At 42.6% G+C, this 22,821-nt stretch overlaps 1 protein-coding gene and 1 pseudogene across 1 annotated transcript in view; both read left to right on the top strand.

Moving 5' to 3' along the window:
* The window catches only part of LOC134367165 (G-protein coupled receptor 143-like), a 350,752-nt gene that overhangs the window by 123,757 nt on the left and 204,174 nt on the right, over nt 1-22,821 (top strand). The window lies entirely within an intron of this gene.
* LOC134367481 (metal cation symporter ZIP8-like) lies at nt 20,914-22,311 on the top strand (annotated as a pseudogene).

Genomic DNA, 22,821 nt, shown 5'->3' with positions numbered 1-22,821 from the left:
TAATGCAGGCAGCACACCGCCTTTTTGGCAGCCTACCAATGCAAAAAGGATAAATGTCTTTTCACAAGTGTTTCTTCCTGTTACATTAAGCTATTTCTAACTCGGAAAATCCCTGATCTGCCAATGAAGTGTCCTGCTCCTTTCCAGCTGGCAGTCCCTTGCTGTGAACATCGGTCACGTCACAAAAGCTGAAGCTGCTGTCCATGGACCTCCTTGCTTCCTCGGAGACAGCCGAAGTGATTTCAGAGTGTTTTGTTTTTAATTTAGATAAAGCTTTCACCTGTGATTCTTTCCCTTCAAGTACAGTATTGTGATCATTTTGATATGTATGTAAAATGTGAATAATTTGTGTGTCTGTACCCAGCCTTTTGATGTCTTTTTAGGACTTTCTCTTATACATAGCAATATATAGTGCCCTGGTATCTTTTCAGCAAAGCACATTATCGTCACAACTGTCCTGTCTGTTCCTGTTTGCCTCTTAAATGTCTGGCTAGCAGGGACCCAAAGATGCAGTGAGTGCATGTACATAACTCTGTATATAGTTATATTATTACATATAAAACAATCTGGTGCTAATGGGAGGCCCTTGGCAATCTTAGGTGGAGGCTGACCCCTCGCCCTGTGTCTTAGTGCAGGTGTGGAATGCCTGTGCAGTGCGATTTCGGTCAGGAGTGTGGCCTGTGGCTTGTATCCTTCAGTCCACCAAGGCAAATGTGTACAGAGTTCAGGCTCGACTCATCACTTACCTAAACAACAGATCATCCTGCTTGACTGTAGCAAAATACTGTCTCTTCAAGTGAATGGAGCATGTCTTTGATTTATGTTACAGCTTTGATCAGTGTTACAGCTTTTTTTTTTTAAGAGTCAGAATATCCTTGCCATATGTCAGATTCTTATTTTAAACCATTTGAGTAAAGTGTGCTATTGGTTATCTGTGTGTAATTTACTTATGCCGGTCTAGTTAAGGCCAATCTGTTTGCAGTCAGGAGAAAGTCAGGGACACAGGTCATATCAGTTAACTATTGCCCCAGTAATGCTGCATAACTGTAAGATCTCAGCAGTGTACAGTGCGAAACGTTTACTTGGCTCGTGAATTTGTGGATCATCAGCTGGCCCAGGCTGGGCTCTGTGCTGTGTGCCTCTCATCTTCCTCCTGGGACCAGCAGTCTGGCCTGGGCATGTCCAGGGCAGAAGCATGAAGCAGGAAGCCCTGCCACAAAGGTGCTAGTCACAGCTTTGGTCCTATCACACCTGCTAACCTTCCACTGGCCAAAGCACATCACATGGCCTAACCCAGAGTCGAAGGGCATGAACAGGCGCCACCTCTGTAGTGGAAGAAATTATACTGTCATGTGGCGGAGTATGGATACAGGGAGGTGCGAAGATTCAGACTGCCAATGGGCTCTGGCACTGGTGCCTACTAAGATGGAGTGGCACTAAAGTGTTAGGAGCGTGGAGCAAAGCCACCTCTGTCACCTCCTAGTTGTAAGGCCATAAGCAAGTGACCTAGGCACTCTGGGGCCCAGCTTCCTCTCCTGAAACTGGAGATGAACTGTGAGATCACGTGAGTCGATGCACGTCAGTACTCATAGAACCCATGCCTGGTTCAGAGAAGCCCTGTCCGAGCTGCGAATGCTGTTGTTTTCTCATTACAGTCTGGAGCTGGAGGAAACGCCACAACCACCGGAGAGCCAGTTGGTGTCTTCTGGGTTGGTAAGATTAGAAATGCTTCTGTTAAGGGGCAGATTTGTGGGACCTCAAGGTTAAGGCCATTGGGATTGTCGGAGGACAGTTTTTAATAAAATAATGCAAAATTAGGTTGGAGAATATTTCAAATTTTAAAAATTCACAACAAATTAGATTTTAAAAAGCAGACAAATACACATTCTGTTTTTATTTTTGGCTTCTGCCATTCTACCAGGCTATGTCAGCCTGACTTATTTGAGTTCTGAAATGATGAAATTGGGCTGGGTCAGTTGGTTAGAGTGTAATGTAACACCAAGGTCAAGGGTTTGGATCTCCACACAGGCCAGCTGCCAAAATAAGTTAACGAAATGGTCAAGAAATTCGTACACAGGAGCAATTCAAATGCAGTTTTAGATGCTGCTGTGATGTTAGGCCATGCGGTTGTATAATCAGATGGCCATTTTGCAGGTACCTCAACTCATGGATGTCAGCATGCAGGAGTTTCTTCCTGAGCACTTGTGTGTTCAGGCTGATGTACTGCACTGGTGACAGTTTTGTCTGCTCTGTGGTGTGGACCCGTCAGACTTCACCGAGATGGCATGCGTCGGGTACACAGGTACACTGACACACAGTCTGAGACGTGGGGACACAGCAAACAAGTTGATGCATTTTCAGACCTGTTTGCCCTGCTGCCACAGACTTGTGCCCCACAAGTACAGGCATTCTGAATGTTTCTGCATTTCCACTAGAACAAAGCAAATGCGTTGTGTGTGTTCTTATACATGCTGCATCTTAAGTTGCAGCAACCCACATACATGTACCCCACTAAACCCAAGCTATATTATCCCCAACTCTACTAGCTCTCAGCCGGATCCCCAAAATGCCTGTAGCAGTTCCAGTGCCACCTGCACCAGGAATGAGACATGGGCATTATACATAGGGTACTCTAAGAAGGACACACCTAACATCTCAGGTATTCTTGCCAAAAATACCTCAAACAAACCCAAAGGTTTCATGGTGATGAAAGACACATACAGAGAAGCGGTTTAAAATTTGAGGAAACCAAGGCAGCCTGACAACAAGATGTTATGTATGATCCTGGAAGGAATCCCAGAGTAGAAAGAGGACATTAGTTGGACAATTGGTGAAATTTGGGAAAGGGCTGTTGCTATGGGTTGAATGTCCCCTCCAATACTCATGAAACTTAATACCCAATGTGGCAATTTTGAGAGGTGGGGCATGTAAGAGGTGCTCGGATCACGAGGGCCTTGTGAGTGGATTAATTCATGGGTTAATGGGTTATCAGAGGTGGGACTGGTGGCTTTGTAAGATAAGGAAGAGAGACCTGAGCTATCACATTCAGCCCCCCTCCATGTGGTTTCCTGCACTGCCTCAGGACTCTGCAGTGTCCCTGCCAGCAAGGAGGCCCTCGCCAGATGTGCCCCTCACCCTTGGACTTCTCAGCCTCCAGAACTGTAAGAAATAAATTTACTTCCTTTATAAATTACCCAGTTTCAGGTATTCAGTTACAAGGAACAGAAAACAGGCTAAGACAGTCTGTAGGTGATAATAGTGTATCGATGTTAATTTTTTAATTCTGATCCTTGTACTGTGGTTTTGTAAGTGGTTTCCATTTGGGAAGCCTGGGTGATGAATATGTAAAGATACTTGTGGTATTTGCCACTTTTTAAAGTCTGAATCATTTCAAAATGGATAATAATTTTAAAAATTAAGGGAGATAGTCCTTCAGCCTTATCCGAAGAGCCTTTACTCATATGTTGTAACATTCTAGCACTTTCATCCACTACCTAAGAGGAGCTTTAAGGTGGAGTTCCAGTATTTTATCATAAACAAAAGGATCCAATATGATATGACTCAGTGTTGCATAATGTGGGTCCTGCTTGCATTTCTGACCCCAGCAGCTGTAGCACTTCAGTGAGTACAGGGGTGTCCCCGAGTAGAGGGGTGGCCCTGGCAGGTGTGGCGGGAGAGGGCACAGGAGCAAGCCCCTAATGGGAAATGCGGGTTTCTTCATCAGCAAGGCCTAGTGTTGTTATTCTCAGCCCTGAGACGAGAAAGGAGGGAGAGCTCGAAGAAGGCAGGGCTGTGACCCGTGAGAGATGCTGGTTTGTGAAGGTTCAGGGACAGACAAGGAATCTGTGTGTGATGGCGCTCAGAAGAGTCCCCTCCAAAGAACAGCTCAGAGAAGACCTTTTCCTTTGGCGCTGGCTGATTGAGTCTGGGAAGCCCCTGCTATGCATTCCTCCGTTGGGGGTTCTCAGCATACTGAAGTTTCCAAGAAAGTCTGCAGTAAAGAGTCCTATTTATCTTTTTGCTCAGGGTTTCCCAAATATATTTGAGCTTCTGTTGCCACCACACCAATAGGTGTTTTAAAATGTAATACCAATCAGAATGCCCAGATGCCTCGACAGACACAGTTCTACAGATGGTAACTCCTGGTGGCAATGTGGGACTGTTGGATATAAGGGGGCCTGTCCCTTGAGATGGAGGGGAGGACCTTACAGTTGTCTGTCTCCATATAAGACTGTGGCCTTTAAATTTGGTTTTGCATAATTCCTTTTTTTTTTTTTTTTTGGTGGCTGGCTGGTATGGGGATCTGAACGCTTGGTGTTAGCAGGAACATGCTGTAACCAACTGAGCTAGCTGGCCAGCCTAATTTTGGATAATTCTTTTTAGCTTTGGATATGAGAGAAATGATGCAAAACACACATACAGATACACACACACACACATGCATTCCTATGTGCGTGTATGTATACGCATAGCTAACAACGTACTTACATGTTAAAAAATATTTCTGTGCCAAACACATGATTGGCATCTTACACTCCTTATGAAAGGCCACCTACCCGATAGTGACACAGCTCTCATTAGCTCATAGGTCTCCTGGTACAGCCCCACTCCCCACATCCATTTCTCCCATCTGATGGCCCCGTCTTTCTTATTGCCATCTCCACTCTGTGCTGTGCCAACAGCCTGTGGCAACAGTTCTAGGATTTACTCAAGAGGAATGAAAGTGTCTTAGGCCCTTAACATGCACTATCCCCTTTTATCCCTAGAATGGTCATTTTCCCTCCCATACAGGTGAGGACTCTAAGGCTTTTCAGAGAGGTTAGGTAACGTGTCCAGTGTCACACAGCCGGGAAGTGGCAGAGCTAGAAGTCAGTCCCGATCTTAACTTCGGGTTCCTCTTCCTCAGGGAACCTATGGGATGCTCTGGGGGAGGAGGTTTTTTACTGTAAATGATGCTCCACTTGAGGTTGACCTGGGAGGCCTGATAAATAGAAAATGAAAGGTATATTCAGAGAGTAGAATATGCACAGCAGTGAACAGGAGTAAGTTCCATGGGTGAATCTCAAGAGAATTCTGCTGAGTGAAAGAATCCAGGCAGAAAAGAGCTCAGCCTGGGTGGTGCATTTATATGAAGTTCCCGAAGATGCAATAATGGCAGGAGTGGGAAGACTGGCTACCTCCACAGCCGGCGTAGAGATGTCCTGGAAACGGCCTTCATCTTCCTCTGTCGGCTAGGTGCACAGGTGTCCCAATATGGAGAAACCACCTGTGTTCAGTGGAGATGTGTGCCCTTGATGTGAGCTACACCATGATGTGAGGCTTTTGCTGTGCTTTAACAGGCATGGCTAGGAAGGAAGCAGTAACGACCTTTGGGTCAATTTGTTGAAAATGATGAGCTGTTCTTAGTTCTTCAGGTGTTTTTCCTGGGGTTTTGTCCACAGGGTTTGGTTTATATGTGTGTTTTATAAGTTTTGACTCCCTCCCCTCTGTGCTGTCTATGATGGTCAGATCTTAATTTGTATGTTTTGCCTCTTCTTACACTTTGGGCTATAAAGGAGAGCAGGTCCTGTGATTCAACCTGATTATTTCCATAGTCAAAACCTGGAAACAGCCCCAAGGTTGATCAGTAGGAGAATAAAGCAACAGACGGTGGTCTGTTTATACAGTGGAATGCTACTCGGGGGTATAAAGGCATGGACTACAAATCACACAGGAGTACACGTGCATCTCAGGAGCATCATGCTGAGTGACAGGCGGCTGACACACACAAGACCTGCTGCACAGCTTCATCTACGTGGGCTTCTAGAATGGGTCAAACAACGTGTGGTAGGAAACATCAAGATAGTGGTTGTCTCTGGGGTGAGGGTTGATTAGAAATGGGCATGGGGCCCCTTCTGGGGTGATGTTAACATTCTGGATACGCTTGAACAACTAAACATTTTAGCAGAAGAGTATGTCCCTGTTCGTATCCAGTCATAAAATTATCGGCCCATGAACAGACCAGGAAGATGTGCAGGCTATTCTAATCGAAAGAAGAAGAAAAACAATAGCATGTGCAGAGAGACTTTCAAATAAGAAAGATGCAGAGCATGAAAATTTTATTTACATATTCTGTTTGTCTAAAGTTTCCAGTCCTGGTACTGTAGAACGTATATTTGGAATTAGAGTCCTTTTTAAACTCTGACTGGCAAGAGCATTTTCTTCATAAACAGATCCAAAGAATCCAAATAGTAGCAAATGTTAGATGTTGTCTTAGGCCACCTGGGCCACTGTAACAAAGTACCATAGACTGAGTGGCCCAAACAGCAGACATGTGCTTCTCACAGTTCTGGAGGCTGGAAGTCTGAGGTCAGGGCACCACCACGGTTGCGTTCTGGTGAGGAATCTTCTAATTGCTGACTTCTCATTGCATCCTCACCTGTCACAAAGAGAGCAAACTAGCTCTCTGGCCTCTTAAGAAGGCACTGATCCCATCCATGAGGGCTGTGCCCTCAGGACCCAATCACCCTCCAAAGGCCCCCCCTCCACATACTATCACACTGGGGGGTCATTTCAACACGGGGTTTGGGGGTGGGGGACACAAGCATTCAGTCCATAACAGATGTCAACTTCTTGGTATCCTGTTACACCTCTTTTCTCTTTGTAACGGATACTAAGAAAAAGAATTATGCAAATACTCAAGCACTATGTATGCATTGAGGCCCGGACACACTGCACTTTGGTAAATTCTCCATCAGGAGGAGCGAAATTGAGTGTGGCAGCCACCTCCAAAGTTAGCCTCTCCCTTTTATTGTAAAGACAAGGAAGTTTTACAAGAAAATTCAGTTGATTTAACCATTACAAAAACACAAGGATATCAGCAGAATTATGGCTGACAAATGGAAAACTAGTAACATCATTGAAATAAGTGTAGTGACATTCCATAATGCAATTTACAAAAGGTTAAGTCAATCCGCCAACAAAAGCTTGACCTTCGGAAACACTGTTTTTACCTACAGCAATTTCCCCAGCATATTTACATCTCAATCAAGTAATTGCCTGTCCTTGACCCAGCAACCTTGCTGTGTTACAGTTCTATAGCTTACAATGGGAGACTTTAGCCTGGGGCAAGTTTCCTGTTCTTTTGCAAGGTTAACATTTCTATATGTAATCCCAAAAGGTTAGGCTAAATGAGAGACTACAGGGCTTTGGAGGCCCTGTGAAATACATTTGTTTTATAGTATACTCAACAGTATCCTGTGTATAAGAAAAGTATTTTTCTTCAGCAACATCTTTCTAAATTTAAGTGAAAAAGAACCCAAAATGATATCTAAGAAGTAGAAGGTGGTGTATTTGTCAATGTGTAAGACAGCCATGACCTACAGGGCAGAAGGAAAGGGACAGGCCTTGTGGAATTTCCAGTCTGTATATTCACCTTGAAGTGACAAAATATTAATTCTAAGTAGGCTGTGGAACACGTGTATTATGATCCTCAAAACAACTACAGACAACCTAACAGATAGAGTGGTTTATAGAATGTCTTCTCTATATGAATGTCTTCTCTACATGTGGTTTTAATAGTTTTCCTTTTAGTCCAAGTAGTAAAGTTCGTTGGGTGTGCTTTGTACTCAAATCTTTGCACAATCTCTGCTCATTTGCTTAGGAGAAATTCCTTCTCATGGGAACACTGGAGGCAAAGTGGAGTTTTGACTTCCACATGACATCTAGCCTTCCGCACTGGCTTGCTGACATCATTGGCCTTTTTGGCCGTCTCATTTCTTATTACAGAGGCCCATCTGAAGCTATGCCCAATCACTATTTCACCATGTGTACTATGTCCCAACAAGCCAATGACTCAACTGGGAGGTCACTTCCCATGAATTAACCATGTCCTTCCTAATGTGTTCATTGTCGATGGCCTTTCACAATTACATCTCACCCAGGTCAGTGCCACCTCTGCTGACACCTGCATTCATACACTGCCATTGCTTTAAAACATGTCATTACCTCCCTGTGATATGAATTAAATACAATGTGGGAGGGACAAGAGAGACTTGAGATGGACTCTGATCGTCCACTGGTAAACATACTCTGCCCCCCAAGGCTAACAGACAAAGAAGAGACATGACCAAGAAAAGACACCAAAGACAGTGCTGTGGCCCAATGAAGAACGGGCACTGCCATAGTGGCCGTGCCTAGCAACTGGGAATTTAGAAGGCGGGAACAGTGGCTGGTGGAATGCGGTGACAAGTGGAAGGCTGAGGGAAGGGCCTCAGAATCGAGACCGGCCCACAGTGTGGCTCAGAAACCAGTGACAAGGGGCTGAGACGGACGTCTGAGAGGAGCTGTGTCCACCCCAGCCCCACCACCCAGCGAGCTGGCTGTCCTCCCTGCGACTCGTGGCTCACTTGGAGACCGCATCACTGGTTAGTGGAGCCTTAGTCCTTCTTTGCTGTGTTGTTTTAAATTGGGGTAAAGCATACATGACAAAGTTTACCATTTGAACCATTTTGAATGTACAATTCAGTGGCATTGAGGACATTGACATTGTGTGCCACCATCACCTCCATCCACCTCCAGAACTTTTTCATCTTCCCCAACTGGAACTGTCCCCATTAAACACTGCCGACCTTAACTCTGTCCTCACTCCCCCGCTCCCAGACCCTGATACCCATAATTCTACTTCCTGTCTCTGAGTTTGACTCCTCTACGTACTTCCCATAAGTGGTATCAGACACTGTTTGTCCTGTGTGTCTGGCTTATGTCACTTAGCATGATGGCCTTGAGGGTCATCCATGTTGTAGCGTGTGTCAGAATTCCCCTCCTTCCTTTTTAAGCCTGTAAGTAGGGGTGACATTCCACTGTCTGGATACACCACGTTTCGCTTATGACTCATCCACGGACGGACACTTGGTCCCACCTCTTGGCTGCTGTGAATAGTGCCGCCATGAACGTGGGCGTGTGAATATATTTTTGAGTTCCTGCTTTCACTTCTTTTGGGCATAGACCCAGAAGTGGAATTGGTGGATCATATGGTAATTCTGTCTACTTTTTTCAGAAATCGCCATATTTTCCACAGCGGCTGCACCGTTTTTTACATTCCCGCCAGCAATGCACAGGGTTCCAGTTTCTTCACGTGCTCGGCAGTACTTGTTATTTTCTGGTTTTGTTGTTGTTTTCAATGATCCTAATGGATGTGAAGTGATAGCACATTGTGCTCAAGATATTTTAAGGTAGGTAGAGTTAAAAGAGAACAGAGAAAATGTCAACACAGATACTGAGGATAAAAATATGTATGCAACAATTAATAATACGCTTGGAACTACACTTGTAAAAAAATAGCCCTCTGATTTCCGTCTGTTTGATTTTTCATTCTACAAATATTGAACAGCTTCTCTGACAGCCTTTTCTTTCCTAGCCCCGTCCCCACCTCCACAGTGGAGGGCATCCCTTCATCCAACAGAGGCCACCTGAGATAAGGAAGAAGTTCTCCCACCAGTGCCCAACCCAGTCTCCCTTCCCAGAGGTAAGAACTTTTACCATTTCCTGCACCCACTCTCTATCATAAGCAAACATGTTTTATAGCTTGTATAATATATATATGCACATATTTTTATAATTATATATTTATTTTCTAATATATATATGAACATGTATTATATAAAATATATAATTAACTTTTACAGAAATGGACCTTCCTATACAAACTCTTCTGTAACTGAAGTTTTTACTTAGCAAAGTATTTTGAACAGTTTTCCTTGCCAGGACACCTCCCCTTGCTCTGTCTCTCTCAGTCTGTCTGTCTGTCTCTGTGTCTCTCTTTCTTTAATGAAAACCATGTGTGTGTATGGTACATAAATAGTGCCCGAAGGCATACTGTGAACAGGGCATTGCCCTCCCATCCCAGACCCCACTCCCAGAAACTGCCTTCAGTGGTTCCAGGTGCTGTCTTTCCAGAACATTCCATGCATATTCAGATGTATGGTAAGAAGACATGTGTATCCTTTCATATTTAAACAAATTATAAAATACACATTGTTCTGTAACGTTTACCCTTGGTAATGGATCTTTCTTCCTCAATGCATGCGTGTGCATGTACACACACACACAAACACACACACACACACATACTGACACACCTGTGTATATGTGTGTAAATATGGGTGGGAGGTGCCTTCACTGGTTTTCTGGTCCCACTGTTGCACCTGCAGGCGATTCTCTGTCCCGCAGCTCTGGGAAGGAGGAGTTTCTTCATCTCTCTTGTGCATGGACCTCTCTGAGTTGAGGACAAAGTGACTTCTCTAATGTGGCTTTGCCAGCACTGATGAATCCCTCACCTTTAGGGACAGAGTCTGCGCTCCCCATCTCTGGCCCAACCCTGGGACGTCAGAGGGAGACCACAACTTTAACTCATTAATTAATAGTCGTTCCCTTCCAAACAGTGTTCTCCCAAATGCACTGTACTGGAGACTGGTGGGCTCAGTTGCCCAGTGTCCCTGGGTGGCAGAGTCTGTGCCAGCAGAGGCTGTGTCGTGCCATCTCCTCCACTCACTGAATTCCTCTCTGTAACAACAGATGCAATTACCTTGCACATTTAAATGCTTCTTGCCAGCCCACATGTTCCAGCAGCCTGCCCCCAACTGGCAGTTCCTGAAGTCACCTCAAAAGGAATTCTCAAAGTCAGTTAAAGTCACTCAGCCCCACTCTCACATTCCTACCAAGGTGCCAGTTCAATTGTCCCTTCAGACTGATGTATTCAGGATTATGTGGTCATAAAGAATGATTGTTATAAAGGTGGCATCTGCCAGGAAGCTTCTGGCCCTGGTAGAGCTTTCTTATTTCAGCCTGGAGTGAGCCTTCCCTGCTCCTGCACAGGATGCTGTGCGGGCTGCTGTGACATCCTCCCTGCCTCGTGGGCATTGGCCCTGTGCCTCCACTGCACCTGTCCCATCCAGGCTCCCACCTCGCCACACAGAGGCCAGATGGAACTTCCTTGAGGGGATGGGGGTCTGTGAACTATTCCTCTGGACCCTTCCCAGCACCCAGGAGAGTGTTTTGCACATAGTAGATGCTCCACAAATGTCTTCCCTCTGTACATACCTTCTCTTCGTAGAAGGACACCAGTCACATTGTTTAAGGCTCACCTTAATGACCTCACTTTAATTTGATTACCTCTGTAAAAACCCTAGTTTCCAGTAAGGTCTCGGGAGAAATGTAGAAAGGAAGGAGGGAAATGTGATGGGAAGAGACTTGCCACATTCTGTCCCCAAAGAAGCAGGTGGGAAAAGGGGAGAAGCTGCACCTTACCAGGAAGGTGGCGCAGATTGGGAGCCAGGAAGCAATTCTATGTGGCCAGAGGAAATCGGGAGCCATCACCGCACCTAAAAAGTTCCGTCTGTTTGCTCATTCACTCACATGTGCCTCCTTTGACCAAGCAGTGCTGGAAGGGCCACGGCATAGTGGTAAACAAGACAGGTAAGGTGAGGAAGACCAGCAAGAAGGAAGGAAGGAAGGAAGGAAAAAAGTAAGACATTGCAGATCGTCACAAAGTAAAGCCAGGAGGGAGCGGGGAGTGATGGCCTGGGAGGTGCCGTTTTTGGAAGATTGGTGAGGAAGGGCCCACTGTGAAGACGATACTAGGGCAAAGGCTGAAAGCGGCGCGGTGAGGAAGGGAGCTGTGGAGTTTGGTTAGGTCGTAATCTGCAGTACGTATTACGTGACCAAGAAGAGATGTCAGGTGGCAATTAATCTTCCTAATGTGCATTCTTCAAAGCAGGGCATTTGGTTTATACGCCAACTGGAATCCCAAGAAACTAACAAGAGTCAACCCCTCCGAACAGTTCAATTCTCACTGTGCTGACAAAATTCAGTTTAGTCCTACTGTTCTTCAGTAAAAGGAACCAGGGCTCTTTGAAGAAATGGTTGATTCCTTGTGGTACCAGCAAGTAAGGAAGTGCTCAAAAAAGAATGCAGCCATGGGGAAGGGACACTGGAGCCCACAGGGAAAAAGCTCACTCTGGAAAAAAAAAAAAATTAGTGGGTGAAAAGATGGAAGACAATGAATTCGTATAGTCTCAAAGTAATTCCCCCAAGATATTTATTAAACACAAGAGAAAGATTAAATACAAAGGAAAATAGCTTTACACGAAAGAAATCAGCAGACACTCCCTCATCCAAGTGATGGGGCCCAGCATCCCCAGTCATGAGACATACAGACATTGTGAGCGCCTTGACCTCATGCACTGGGAAGGACACACATAATTTCTGTGTTATTCCAAAATGTACAAACTCTTTCCAATCATGAAGAAACATCTGGAAAGCCAAAATTAGTGCATATTTTGCAAAATATCTGACTGCTACTATCTAATAGTCTCAAGGAGATGAAAGACAAGGAAATACTGAGGACCTGTCACAGGTTGGGGGAGACTAAGGAGATACAACCACTAAAGACAATGTGGGCTCCTGGATCCTTGACCAGAAAAAGGACATCAGTGGGAAAAGTTATGATATTCAAATAAGATCTGTAATTTAGTTAATTGTATTGTGCTGATGTTAATTACCATCATGGTTATGTCAGATCTGAACATTGGGAGTAGCTGGGTAAAGGGTATATAAGAATTCTCTGTATGATTTTGCAAGTTTTTGTAAGTCTAAAATGAGTTTCAAAAACAAGTTTTCAAAATCAAGATTAGTATTAACTTTCCAATGAAAATTCTAGGTAAAGATGTTAAAGCCTCGCAATTGTCTGGCCTGCCCAAGTCGACCCCAGTGGTTTCAGAGCAGATAATGATGGGATGTAGCAGGGAAAACAATCTTTTGGAATATTGGATTTACAGTACACTGAGAAAATAAGCCTTCGGACGTTGAGGATTCTTCACCTGGGCCAACCCATTAATGTCCATACCGGCCTTGGTTTCTCTCCTGGTGGGTTGTTGGTTGACCTGGGATGACAGTGATCAGCAGTAGAGGATCTCCAAGGCAAGCTGCAGAGCTACCCGTAATGACGGCATAACAGAGACCCAGGGGGAGCTTTAATTTGAGGAGGGGGAGAGGCAGAGATGAGCCATAGCACAGCGTTCAAGAGAGGCCAAATCTGGGGTTGTGCCGCTCTGTGGGCAAGACCATTCTTGGATTCTTTTGAGCACAATGAACTGGAAGTATTGTGACCCCAAGAGAAAGATGCCGATGGAAGATTTTCGTGTTCCTCTCACTTGCTTATAGTGGCAATGGCAGGTGGTACATTCTCTTGCTGCTCGTCCTCTATTGAAGGTGGGATTCTTCAAGGCTCTGAGCAGCCACTCCCTCCCCTCCAGTGTTGGGGTGGCGGACTAGCGGATCTTATTCCGGGATGGGAGTTTGCCATCAGTCAACCTCCACTGGGCCATTTGGGAGAGGCAGGACACAAGCCATGGGTGGGGAAGGTTCTGACTCATATTTTTACGCAAAATAGAATTTGAAGATCTATGTTGACCTCTAATAAGTTTTACTTCTAAATTTTACAGGGATACTGATAGACAATATTTTCTCAATATTTTATACAAACATATATATGAATAAATACGTTTTTTATATGTATTCAGTATGAATACACAAGTAGTATATGTTCATTACAGATAATATTTTCCCCAGTGTTGTATAGAAGTGTGTGTATGTGAATATATAAGTGAATATATATTCATTTCACACACACGTAACCCAAGCAAGCTTACTTTTGAAGAGGGTGATTTTTCACAAAGAATACTTAGAGCACAATTACTGACACAAACTTTAAGAAAGCATCTTCCTCTTTCTTACTTTAGATAGAAAACCTATTTCTTAAAAGGGCCATTGAGACGTTCTCCGAAAAGAACCAGTGTCCATAATGAGCCTGTTAAGCCCAACTGCTTCCCAGAAGAAGGAAAGATCATCGGATCTCAGGCCCCACATAGGAGATTGACTTGAACCATCTTATCTGATAGGAATCCAGATTATGTGGTTTAGACTCTGAAGGTGAATGGATTTTCAAATCACCACTTCCAGGGCCTTAATTGGTCTCAAAGGAGAACATCTTATGGCCCTGAGGGATTAAAACACATTTAGCGGCAGGTCAATGCCTTCCAACGCTGTGGAATTCAGTGGACTGTCGCTGTGGAAGAAAGACACAGGTGGACACAAAGAAGGGCTCCAGGAAGACAGAGGTGGTGTCTTTTGTAAGGAGTAACGAAGCGAAGTTCCCGAGTGTTCTGCTGGAAGAATCCGGGGCTTGCCATACCCAGAGATGGCAGCCAGTGATTTAAGCAGGCGCCGGCTGTCCCATTATTCTGTGGTTCCAAGTAGGATGAAGTGCTAACAGACGAGCTTTTTTAGAAGTCATGGGAATGAAGTGAGTGGAAGAGTTTGCACCTGTCTGATGTAGTTTTAGCTCTCAGAAAAGGAAATGCCAGTAGACACACCCATGGCTTCGGTAAATGGATGAATTTTCCTAAAAGGGTGGTTCCTAATAAATCCAACCAGCAGTAGAACTTAGTAAAAGCGGACATTGCAGTGATCCCCACTGAGTGACTACCTGGAACCCCCTTCTGCCTCGGTGCACCCGCAGACCTCGCCTCACACCCCAGCTGTGGCATTCAGCGTGTTGTGTTGTGATCCATGTGTTGACGCCTCCTTTCACCATTGATGCAGAAAGTCCTGGAGGGACCACCTTTATTAGCTGGCACACGGTCAGCTTACAATAAATGCAGATAACAAAACCATAAGTACATAGTATGATCTTATTTTATCTCTGGGATCAATAAAGTTTTGCCTGAAAAATGAGATAACTGTGTTGCATTTCAATGCTGCTTCTTCGAGCAATGAAAATGGAGATGCCTTCAGACATTTTTCCCAGGAATTACATTCTGCTCTTTTTGCAGATGATCAGCTTCAGGGAAATCTCTTTCCCGGGTTCCCTCAGAGGGAGCACCACGGACTTCCCCGTCGCGGACTCCATCCTTCACTCCCTCCTGCCGCACATGGAAGGGATGCATGTGGAGAGGCTGCCTTAAGATAAAACCCGTAAAGACTCACACTTTCACCTTCTTTTCAAAGGTCAAGGGTTCGTTTTATGTGACATCTTTTCACTGTTGAAAGATCGGAATGCACAAAAAAGAGTGAAGAAAATAAGTATTTCACCACCCAGAGGTGATATTTTGAAGTACTGCCTTCCAAACTTTTATCCATATTGACATGGGTGTCTTTTAAAAACAAAGGTGGGGTCATTCAACTACAAACACACAGAAGGACATATATTCTTTTGCATCCTCCCCCCCTACTTAAAATACAGTGAAAATTTCCTGTAATTAAAACATACGTTGTATACGTTGTATATGGTTGAATAATACAGTATATCATCTGGAATTATGAAATGTACTTGTGTATCCCCTCTTGCTTCATATATTGTCTCCAGATATTCCTTATTCCCAGTATAATAACACTGCACGTGAGCACTGGCACCCAGACACTTTGATCTCACACCTCTGATTTATGCACTGCAATCTATGCCAAGAAGTGAGAGATTGGGTCAGAAGACACAATGTTTTTGTTATTCTTGATAAACATTAACCACTACATTTCTATGTTTGTATCTTTGTTTGCTCCATCATTTTTTCCAATTAAAAAAGTAATAGATTTAACCTTAAAACATAAAAAGAAAAATCACTAGCAATCCTGGTATTCAGATGCCTTACTTTGTATCTTCCCAGCATATTTTATGATAGGCAAAAATAAGATCATACTATGTACTTATGGTTTTGTTATCTGCATTTTGGATTCCACCCTACAGGGACATTTTTGCTTGTTCTTCAATGCTCTCCTGCTTTAATATCAGCTAAATATTACAGTGAATGAATGACTGCACTTTAACATATACTAGGTATTAAAGTGTATTTCTATACCAGAACTAATTAATCCTCCACTGCTTGACAGCTTCTTAAAGAAATCTTTTTATTGTTTTATTATTTTAAAAAATAATGCTTATGACAGAAATATCTGAAACTACTGCACAGCCAGACACCATTAAGAAAAGTCACAATTCGAGTGTTAAAATTAAACACACTGTTGAGTGAAAAGCCAGTCACACAGGAATGCCTACTGCCTGATTCCCATTGTGAAATACAAGCAAAATTGAGCTGAGCTGTTTGGGGATGCATGCTGAGGTGGTAAAACGATAAAGAAAAGTGAGGAAGTGGTGATACTGTATGTCTTACACTGAGTGGGGGCTACATGGGCATTTGCCCTGTCGTGGGTCATCGAACTGTACACTTAGATGTTGTGTGCTTTTCTATACGTGGTGATTCTTCACAATACAAATAGCTTTAAAAAACTCATAATCTTTCAAGCCTAGTTAAAAATTTCTTTTAATACCAGCAGCTAACCTCCCAGTTCAATTTATATTCATGATTGCATTGTACATACTATTTTGTAATATGCTGTTTATACTTGATATATTGTGAACATCTTTCTTTTGGTCACATGTAATGGTACCTAGAATGGCTATAAGCAAAAAGACTAAAAATAAAAAATGTTGGAGAAGATATGGAGAAACTGAAACCTTTGTCCATTGCTGCAGCCATTTGGGGAAACAACTTAGCAATTTCAGAAAAGTTAAATATACGCACCAAGCCAGGGACCAGAACCCCATCTGTAGAGGATTCATAAAGCAAATGTACCACACAGGGCCTGGTTTTCCAAAGCCTTGCAGTTTCAAATAGTGATCTTGCAAAGTACAGATTTTCCTCAGGCTATGAAGTCTCTGGTGTAAGATAAAGAATTCTAAACAGCAAGGTTGCTGGGTCAAAGATAGACAGGCTACTGATTCATATGTAAAGATCATGGAAAATTGCTGGAGGGAGAAGAATGTTTGCTAAGATCAAGCATTTGTTGGTGGATCACTTAATTGTCTAATGGAATGTCATCTGACTTGTTTCACTGAAAGTTACCAGCCTATATTGTTAAACTATAATCCCACCTATGTTCTCTTTCTGTAACTTCCTGGTCTGGAAAACAAATGCTGGAAGAGAACCCCAATTGGGGCTTAATTTCCCAAGGAAGGGAAGCCACTCACTTCAGGGCTCCCGAGGACCTTAACCACTTCGGGGCTTCTCACTAGTGGCAATGATAGCTGCCTTCCTGACGTTTTTAAGTGGGTTGCTTTTCCTCTCTTACAAATTTCCCCTGGACAACCCAGTACATCCCAAGGTTCGAGAAATATGCATTTCCAGGTTGCATTGGCTTTGCAAATCACAGATTCCCAGGAGTTTATGGGAAGTCTTACCAAGATGCTCTACCAAGTAATTCCAAGGACTCAAGACCAAGGCAAATGTAGTTTGTGACAAAACCTGGCCAACCGTTTCTTTTTGTTATCTTGTGCATAAGATGAGGTGGTTGAATTGGGAGCTTTCATTAAAAAACAAGCAAACAAAAATCCTGTCTTGCTCACATGTCAGTTGGTCTTATAGGATCTGGATTTTAATTGTTGGCTAAAGTAGATAGTCAATACTATAAACCTGCTGTATGGAAGTAAGAGTTTTTGAGTACATTAAGCTCTCACATCTCCCTCATAAGCTGCTGCCAGAAGCAATAATGAACCTTCTATCCTATGCCATGGTAATAACATCTCCATATCATATGAAGTTTTCCAAAATGTGTGAAAGTAGAGAGAAGAGTCTAAGGAACGTCACACACACATTACCAGACTCAAAAATAACCAACAACTATTAGAGATTTTAGCTTCCTCACCACTTGCCTCCCCCTTTTAAATCTGTTTCTTTTCTCCAAGTATTTTAAAGTAAACCCCAGATATCATGTTCCTTCATCACCATGTTCTTCAATATCACTCTCTAAAAATGGACATTTTCTTGCAAACGAATTAAACCTAAAATCTAACAATTATTCCTTGTTATCATCAAGTACTCTGAATTTTTAAATACCTCAAAAATAATTCTGTAGTTTTATTTGTGACAAGCCACTCCTTCTGCCTCGTAAGTCTTAATCTAACACACACACACACACACACACACACACACAAACACACACACACACACAGACAGGGCACTCCTCCCACAGCCTGTTATGTTTTGTTTTGTTTTTTAATGATTTGGATTTGCTGAAGAAAGAGGGTCAATTGTCCTGTCACTTAACTTGTTACCACTAGAGGCTCAATTAGATCTCTGGTGACCTCTCTGAGGAAGACCATGTCATAGGCGGTGCCATGCACTGCATACTGAACGCATCATAGCAGGTGGCTCGTGATCCTTGTTCCTTTTCGTGATGCGAAGACTGATCAGTGGTGGATCCGGGAGGGGAAGTCTGACTCCTCTTGTAAATTTTCTCATCACACCTCCCCCTGTCCCTAATGGTTTCATCTATTGACTGTCCTTGTTTGGATCACAGTAAGGATCGCAAGCGGTGACATTCTAACATGAGCATTCTTGCCGGATTTATTAGCTGGGATGCCTTTGTAAAGAGTTTTCCCTCATTAGCTGTGGCCATTTGCTTCGTCCAAAATTCAGGGCTGGCCGGTTAGCTCACTGGTTAGAGCGTGGTGCTGGTAACACCAAAGTCAGGGCTTTGGATTAATGTACCAGCCAGCCACCAAGAATAAATTTTTACTGAATAGGGGATGAAAAGATGGAGTGAAACTTAACTGCACTATTTAAAAAATAAATTAAACAAATAAAATTTAGTGCCGACAAAAAGTCAGGGTAAAAACTTTATTTTTTCCCTCTAATTGTTGGTTTCTCAAGTAGACAGGGAAAATGTCCTAGTTACCTTTGGTGTTGCCCAATGTATTTGTTTTTTGGTTTTTTCTATTTCAGTTTTTTCTTTCTCTTTTTGGAGTATCAATAACTCTTGAGTCTGAACTCATGAGATTGTTTCTGTGTTTTTATCATGGACATTTTCAAATACATTCAAACGTAGTCTTTATTTTCTCAGCTTCATTACTTATTAATATATGATTAGTCATGTTTTATCCCTACCCTTACTACCTGCTCTGACCACAGAATTGGATTATTTTGTAGTAAATCACTGGCAATATATTATTTTATCCATATATACTCCATTATATATTTCTAAAAGATAAGGACCCCTTCTTTCTTTGACAAAACCACATTGCCAGTATCACATCAAAAAGGTTAACAGTAATTTCTTAATGTACTCAAATACGCAATGTTCAAATTTCCCTAATTGTCTCATAAATGTTTTTAACAGTAACTTGTGGGTTTCGATATGTTCAAAATGTTTCACTCAGTTGCATTCGTTACTCCTTTTTATGATCAAGTTGTAGCATCCTTGGCAGTGAAGCCATGGGGACACATATGTCCATTGACTTGTCTCCATTGATATTTTCTAAGAGCAAAAAAAAAAAAAAAAAACTATATTCAAGACAATCATAACATTCTATTTGCCTCATGTAACTGCTCATTTTCTCAACGAAATTTGTTCTATGAAAATGATTTTCCTAAAGAAAAAAATGGTACAGAGAAAGACATAACAGTACAATTAATAACTACATTCATCAAGTGTTATGGAGAGAAATGTTGAAATTAAAACACATTTATTTACTCTTATCTAATTACCTTGTATAGCAGAGGTTCTTAACCTTATGGAAATTCTCCCCAGAATAATGCCCATGCACACAAAATTATGCACAAGTTCATAACCCTCTTGGAACCTATTCATGGACTTCATTTTCAAAGTAAGTGACAATTCCCAAAAGTTTTTTTTTTTATTTTATTTTTTCATGTATGGGCTAGAAACTCTCTCATCTCATAATCTTCAGGTTAATTTTTAAACAAATTAACTTTTCCTGGTTAAAAACATGCCTAGAATATTAATGAGCACAGATATATTGTGCTAAAGACCATTTTCTTAAACAGCCATGAGTGTTGGTTCCCATATTTAAAGTTGAAGGAAAAAGTGTAATTCTCATAAAATCAAAGTCATTTTCCTTTCTTTCAAAAAACATGACTAAAATGCAAGTTAATATTTGAAAGGGAAGGATGTTGCTGCAGAAGCACTATCTCAGGAGCGCAGGAAATTCTAAATGCAGTGAGATCATGTAAGCATCTCAAAGACGTAACTCCTGTGGTCTGCACGCTGCCAGTACGGGGCTTCCCGGTCATCTTTTTTGTTTTGCTCTTAAAAATACTCTATTTAAATAATTTTTCTAAGGCTTGGTTGAAGTACAGTGCACATACCATAAAATTCATCTTTGAATGTGTACAATTCGGTGCTTTTTAGTATATTCACAGAATAGTACAACCAACACCCTGCCTAATTGCAGGACCTTTTCATCATCCCAGGAAGAACCCCCAGACCCATTAACAGTCCCTATTAGTCTTTGAGGCTTTCTATTCTGTCCCTCAACAAGATTTCCCGGGCGTATCTTGTACAAGTCTGGCAGAAGACCTTGAATCCAACCTGCTGTTCCTTCACTGAGCCCTCGACATGGGGATGGGATTTAGAAACCACAAGCTGGGCCCCAGTGGTGCCTTTCCTCCTGAGTTGTCGCCATATCTTGATCTCTTTAGTGGATAAGACTAGGATATACGAATTTCTGAGATGAAAAAAATCATTATGAGTTTCAATTCGTCCTTAACTTACAGAACTGTTGTTTAGCTGCAATTATATTCTGCATTTCTTTCTCACAGATTCAAACCCCAACAATACTGACATAATTACTTATTTGCTTTATTCTGTAACATAGAAAAATTTTTAAAATATTACCAATATCATTAGTAAGCATAATAGATAAAGGTTAAGGTTTCTTTGAAGCTCTATTTGTCCCTAAAATTGATTGTACTAGGCTTCGATAGTCAAAACACTGCATTCTAAAGTTATTTGGTGGGGTGCGCCCGCGCGCGTCCCTGTGCGCGCCAGCCAGTCGTGGGCCCTCGAGGGGCAGCCCCGGCCAGGATGGCCCCGGGCCAGGCGGTGGCTGGGCTGCTGCTGCTGGCGGCCGCCGGCCTCGGAGGCGCGGCGAAGGGGCCCGAGCTCGCCTTCAGCGAGGATGTGCTGGGTGTGTTCGGCGCGAATCGGAGCCTGTCGGCGGCGCAGCTCGGGCGCCTGCTGGAGCAGCTGGGAGCCGCCCCCCGAGAGGGCGCTCCGGAGCTCGACCAACTGCACTTCAACCAGTGCTTATCTGCTGAAGAGATCTTTTCCCTTCATGGCTTTTCAAATGCTACCCAAATAACCAGCTCAAACTTCTCTGTGATCTGTCCAGCAATCTTACAGCAATTGAACTTTCACCCTTGTGAGGATCAGTCCAAACCCAAAACAAAACCAAGTCTTTCAGAAGTTTGGGGATATGGATTCCTGTCAGTGACAATTATTAATCTGGCATCTCTACTTGGACTGATTTTGACTCCGTTGATAAACAAATCTTATTTCCCAAAGATTTTGACCTATTTTGTGGGGCTGGCTATTGGGACTCTTTTTTCAAATGCAATTTTCCAACTTATTCCAGAAGCAGTTGGATTTGATCCCAAAGTCGACAACTATATTGAGAAGGCAGTTGCTGTGTTTGGTGGATTTTACATATTTTTTCTTTTTTGAAAGAATGCTTAAGATGTTATTAAAGACATATGGTCAGAATGATCATACCCACTTTGGAAATGGTGACTTTGGTTCTCAAGAAAAAACTCATCAACCTAAAGCATTACCTGCCATCAATGGTGTGACATGCTATGCCAATCCTGCTGTCACAGAGCCTAATGGACACATCCATTTTGATAATGTCACTGTAGTATCTCTACAGGATGGAAAAAGGCACTCAAGTTCATGTACCTGTTTGAAGGGGCCCAAACTATCAGAAATAGGGACAATTGCCTGGATGATAACTGTCAGCGATACTCTCCACAATTTCATCGATGGCCTAGCAATTGGGGTTTCCTGCACCTTGTCTCTTCTTCAGGGACTTAGTACTTCTGTAGCAATCCTGTGTGAGGAGTTTCCTCATGAGTTAGGAGATTTTGTGATCCTACTGAATGCAGGGATGAGCACTCAACAAGCCTTGCTATTCAACTTCCTTTCTGCGTGTTCCTGCTATGTTGGGCTAGCTTTTGGCATTTTGGTGGGCAACAGTTTTGCTCCAAATATTATATTTGCACTTGCTGGAGGCATGTTTCTCTATATTTCTCTGGCAGATATGTTTCCAGAGATGAATGATATGTTGAGAGAAAAGGTAACTGGAAGAAAAACCGATTTCACCTTCTTCATGATTCAGAACGCTGGAATGCTAACTGGGTTCACAGCCATTCTGCTCATTACCTTGTATGCAGGAGAAATTGAATTGGAGTGACAGGAAATGGAAGATGGTGCTGGTAATGAAGGCATTTAATAAATAAAAACATCTCCAAAGGGATTTTAAAGCCGATCTTATTTAGTTAAAACATAATTTTGTTTTCAACTGTAGGTCAGGAAAACTAATTATTGATTTCAGATTTGTGAAATAGGCCATTATTTGTTGTTAAAAATATTTTTGGTTTCAGTCTGAAATGCCTGGTATAGGGTGTCTTTGGTGTGAATACCCATTTTTCAATGTTTCATGCATATTAGAAAATCATCACAAACAAAAGATATGCATTTTATAATCATGCAGACATGTCGATCCAGACAAAATAAAAGGTTGTGTAAGCTTTTAAAACTCTGTGGTAGGATTATACGTTCAAGTGGTTTCAGAATGGTTTTCTTTCAATTTGTTCTAGCACTTTCAAGAGCAAGTACATCAAAATGTGAAAGAGAATCAAAATGTATACAACACCAATATAAATGATTCCAAAGCCTTAATGACCCCAGGAAAGAAAGATTGCTCACAACTTTTAT

Source organism: Cynocephalus volans, chromosome X, assembly GCF_027409185.1.
Source record: "Cynocephalus volans isolate mCynVol1 chromosome X, mCynVol1.pri, whole genome shotgun sequence".
NCBI lineage: Eukaryota > Metazoa > Chordata > Mammalia > Dermoptera > Cynocephalidae > Cynocephalus > Cynocephalus volans.
This window is presented reverse-complemented; position numbering and strand designations above follow the sequence as displayed.